The sequence below is a fragment of the Haliotis asinina genome, chromosome 11, assembly GCF_037392515.1.
Source record: "Haliotis asinina isolate JCU_RB_2024 chromosome 11, JCU_Hal_asi_v2, whole genome shotgun sequence".
In the NCBI taxonomy this organism is placed as follows: domain Eukaryota; kingdom Metazoa; phylum Mollusca; class Gastropoda; order Lepetellida; family Haliotidae; genus Haliotis; species Haliotis asinina.
Window position 1 is genome coordinate 58,598,145 of NC_090290.1, and position 5,000 is coordinate 58,603,144.

Here is a 5,000-nt window from a genome sequence, read left to right on the forward strand (position 1 = left end):
TTGCCCCTTTTTCTCGCCGCCCCGAGCCGAACCCAGCTTGCGCAAGGGGGGGCCACGTTCTCTTTTCACCGGCGGGAGTCCTCCCGCCGTACGACCGCTTCCGGGGTTCGGTGTCGGCGTCGACACGTACTGGCCGTGTGTAGTCGAGTCTCTCTCTCTGCACGTCCGACCGCTGGTCCCACGCACGGACCGGGTCGTTCTCACGACGGTTCAGGCGTTTCGAAAGCCAAGCAAGACCCGAACGCAGGAGCGCCCGCTTCGGGTCCGCCGCGGAGATTCGTGTCCCGCGTTCTCAACGCTCTCTCGGTCTACCTTCCGGCCGTTTTCTACCTCTCGCGACGCGAAGGACCCTCTCCCCCTTTCGCCGTCCAATCGCGTCATGAGAGGATTGGTCGCCAGTTGCGATCGGTCCCAGCGCAGTGCTCGTGGTTTCCCGGAACCGGGCGTTTGGGACCTACCCACTTCATCGTCCACGAACGGCGAAATTGAAACGGCGAAGCGCGCATTTCACAAGACGTCGTTGGCGTACATGAGTAAGGCTTGGTCAAACGGACGGCCCGGGCGAGCACACCGAATCGCGTGTTTTTTGCGTACGAGTGCCAGGTGATAGCGGTCCCCCTGTTGCGGCGTGCATCTCGTACTTCCGAGCCGGGTGATAGCGGTCCCCCCGTCTCGGTGCGCTACCCTTTCGGGCGAGTTGGGTGATAGCGGTCCCCCCTCCTCTGCGCGCATTAGGGGAAAAGTTGGAAAATTTTTCTAAGTCCAACTTTCGGAAATTTTTTGGAAAAAAATCCCTCCCCTAATTTTTATCCCCCAAAGCAAAAGACCGTCAATACGTTGGATAGTTAGACTTTCGATTTTGAAGTTCCCGAGAGGCTGTCGGGGTCTGTGCGTATTTTTGGGGGGTGCTTCTCGGGTGCGAATTTGGGGCCCATGGTTCGCGACTAATGATGCCTTTTGGTCCGAGGGGACTTAAAATTCAAGCAGAGACCCTCGGAGAGCACGTCCTTTTCTCGGGTAAAGACTTGGAATCCCGGAAGTTGGGTATCTTCCGCAGACTTGGAGGGGTCTTCTCCGCGTAATTCGTGGAGGTGCTTCTCGGGCTTGGGGCTCGTGTCTCACGACTAATGATGCCTTTTGGCCCGGGGACTCTTTAAAAATAGGGCAGTCAAACCAGAAGAGCTCGTCCTTTTCTCTGGGAAAGACTCGAACACCGGGGCCCGGGCATTTGGGTGTCCCCTGCGGACTTCAAGGGGAGTTGTCTGGACTGAAGGAGCAGGGCCCGGCGTGCAGGACTAATGATGCCTTTGGCCCCGAAGGGCCTGAGGCATCCCTAGGGAGAAAGTGGAGTTGTGGCTCGGGCTTTTTCCGGGAACCCGGCAGACCCTCGTAACTTCGAGGTAGGTGCCCGAGCGTTCTGATTTTTCGTAGGGCCTAAGTGCGTAGTCTTGATATTGAGCTCCGGATTTTTACGGCAACACGGCTCGAGGTAAGTTCCCGAGCGTTTTGAATTTTGAAGCGGCGACTCTGCGTACTGGTGATTTTGGCCTCGGTATTTTGACGAAAACACGGCTGGTCATCGTACCCTCGAGGTAGCTTACCGAGCGTTTTGACTTTGCAATAGGTTACTCTGCGTACTGTTGATGTCGGCCTCGGTATTTACACGGCAACACCGCAATTGATCGTACCCTAGAGGTAAGTTCCCGAGCGTTTTGAATTTTGAAGTGGCGACTCTGCGTACTGGTGATTTTGGCCTCGGTATTTTGACGAGAACACGGCTGGTCATCGTACCCTCGAGATAGCCCACCGAGCGTTTTGACTTTGGAGGTGGCGACTCTGCGTACTGGTGATTTTTGCCTCGGTATTTGGACGAAAACACGGCAGGTCATCGCACTCTCGAGGTAAGTTCCCGATCGTTTTGACTTTTTTTGACCTAATTTCCGCATACCCCGTGGTGGCATTCCGAACGTTTTCACTTTTAGGTGACTGTGCATGCTTGCCCCAGACGCGATAGACATCGTGTGAAAATGGTTTTGCTTACGTCTACGGCCACACCACTGGTAAAGCACCGCTTCTCGTCTGGTCCGCGAAGTCAATCCCTGTCGGGCCGGGATAGTACTTGGATGGGTGACCGCCTGGGAACTCCCGGTGCTGTAGACCTCTTTTTTTTTTTCTTTTTTTTTGCGTTCAAGTGTCCGAGAGGCTGGTAGGTGGGACCGCCGTGGCATGTCCGCCCGTCCCGTCTTTTGTTGTCCATCATATCGGGCGTGGAATGTTGTTTGTCCCCCCAAATGGATGGAGGTAACGGAGCGCGTTAGGGAAGGGGCAGGGCTGGCTAGGGCTAGGGCTAGGGCTAGGGCTAGGGCTAGGGCTGGCACCTTCAACGTAGTTCAGGTTAGGGCAAGAGCTAGGGTTAAGAACGCACATCGAGTGAACGGATACGGTTAGGGCAAAAGCTAGGGTTAGCACCACAGATGAAGTTAAAGGATACGGTAAGGGTTAGGGTTAGGGTTAGCACCGCAAATGGACTTAACGGATACGGTTAGGGTTAAGGTAAGCACCGCAAATCGAGTTAACGGATACGGTTAGGGCAAAAGCTAGGGTTAGCACCAGAAATGAAGTGAACGGATACGGTTAGGGCAAGGGTTAGGGTTAGCACCAGAAATCGAGTTAACGGATACGGTTAGGGCAGAAGTTAGGGTTAGCACCAGAAATGAAGTGAACGGATGCGGTTAGGGCTAGAGTTAGGGTTAGCACCGCAAATGGACTTAACGGATACGGTTAGGGCAGGACTTAGGGTTAGCACCATAGATGAATTGAACGGATACGGTTAGGGCAAGACCTAGGGTTAGCACCAGATATGAAGTGAACGGATACGGTTAGGGCAGAAGTTAGGGTTAGCACCAGAAATGAAGTGAACGGATGCGGTTAGGGCAAGGGTTAGGGTTAGCACCGCAAATGGACTTAACGGATACGGTTAGGGCAAGGGTTAGGGTTAGCACCAGAAATCGAGTTAACGGATACGGTTAGGGCAGAAGTTAGGGTTAGCACCAGAAATGAAGTGAACGGATGCGGTTAGGGCTAGAGTTAGGGTTAGCACCGCAAATGGACTTAACGGATACGGTTAGGGCTGGACTTAGGGTTAGCACCACAAATCGAACTAACGGATAGTGTTAGGGCAGAAGTTAGGGTTAGCACCGTAGATGAAGTGAACGGATACGGTTAGGGCTGGACTTAGGGTTAGCACCACAAATCGAGCTAACGGATAGGGTTAGGGCAGAAGTTAGGGTTAGCACCACAAATCGAGCTAACGGATAGGGTTAGGGCAGAAGTTAGGGTTAGCACCAGAAATGAAGTGAACGGATGCGGTTAGGGCTAGAGTTAGGGTTAGCACCGTAGATGAAGTGAACGGATACGGTTAGGGCAAGAGCTAGGGTTAGCACCGCAAATGGACTTAACGGATACGGTTAGGGCTGGACTTAGGGTTAGCACCACAAATCGAGCTAACGGATAGTGTTAGGGCAGAAGTTAGGGTAAAGACGAAAAATCGAGCCGGCCCGTTGGGGCGCGCTTCTTTAGGTTGTGTTTTTGAGAGTCACTTGTGGGGCGCGTTGTGGGATGCCTGTTTTTGGAGGTGTTGCGTGACGGGCGTGCCGCCGTCCCGTTTTTCAGTCCGTTGGGGTGCGCTTTTTTAGATTGTGTTTTTGAGAGTGACCCGTGGGGCGCGTTGTGGGGTGCATGTTTTTGGAGGTATGGCGTGGCATGCGTGCCGCCGTCCCGTTTTTCAGTCCGTTGGGGTGCGCTTTTTTAGATTGTGTTTTTGAGAGTGACCCGTGGGGCGCGTTGTGGGATGCCTGTTTTTGGAGGTATGGCGTGACGGGCGTGCCGCCGTCCCGTTTTTCAGTCCGTTGAGGTGCGCTTTTTTGGATTGTGTTTTTGAGAGTGACCTGTGGGGCGCGTTGTGGGGTGCCTGTTTTTGGAGGTATGGTGTGGCATGCGTGCCGCCGTCCCGTTTTTCAGTCCGTTGAGGTGCGCTTTTTCAGATTGTGTTTTTGAGAGTGACCTGTGGGGCGCGTTGTGGGATGCCTGTTTTTGGAGGTATGGCATGACGGGCGTGCCGCCGTCCCGTTTTTCAGTCCTTTGAGGTGGACTTTTTCAGATTGTGCTTTTGAGAGTGACCTGTGGGGCGCGTTGTGGGATGCCTGTTTTTGGAGGTATGACATGACGGGCGTGCCGCCGTCCCGTTTTTCAGTCCTTTGAGGTGGACTTTTTCAGATTGTGTTTTTGAGAGTGACCTGTGGGACGCGTTGTGGGATGCATGTTTTTTGGAGGTATGGCGTGACGGGCGTGCCGCCGTCCCGTTTTTCAGTCCTTTGAGGTGCGCATTTTCGGATTGTGTTTTTGAGAGTGACCTGTGGGACGCGTTGTGGGATGCATGTTTTCTGGAGGTATGGCGTGACGGGCGTGCCGCCGTCCCCTGTTTTGCAGTCCTTTGGGGGTGCGCCTTTTTAGATTGTGTTTTGTGGGAGTGACCTGTGGGGCGCGTTGTGGGACGTGCTCCCGTGTTGGCTTTGTGTGTCGCCCCGTTGCCGCAAGCAACCCTTTTCGGCTTCGATTTGAGTTTGGACTTGCGGGGTGCGACGGGAGGCTTGGCACGGTGCGCCGTCCGTGCGATGATGTTGTCGGCGGTGCCCCGCCAGCTTACCGTTCGCGCTGCCGCACTTGCGTCGTTGGTGGGTTGCTCTGAGCGGCGTCGACGTTTGGTCTGCGTTGGCGTTGTTTGTCTGTGATGATTTTGGTGCGTGGTGGTGACGTGGGCGTTTGACTTTGTAGGGGAATCGCGGACATGGGTTGTTGTGGCGGGGAATTCGCGGAGTGTTGGAATGAAAGACAATGGTTCTGGGTCGGCAATTGTAAATGCGAATGCGCCTGACTGTGCTCTGTAGGTCTTACGAGGTCTGACGAGGCCTTACATCGCGGTCATGTATTTTTTAACGATG

General features: G+C 54.3%; 1 pseudogene; it reads left to right on the forward strand.

The window, feature by feature from the left end:
- Positions 1-2,041: 2,041 nt before the first annotated feature.
- LOC137256646 (5S ribosomal RNA) lies at positions 2,042-2,160 on the forward strand (annotated as a pseudogene).
- The last annotated feature ends 2,840 nt before the right edge of the window (positions 2,161-5,000 follow it).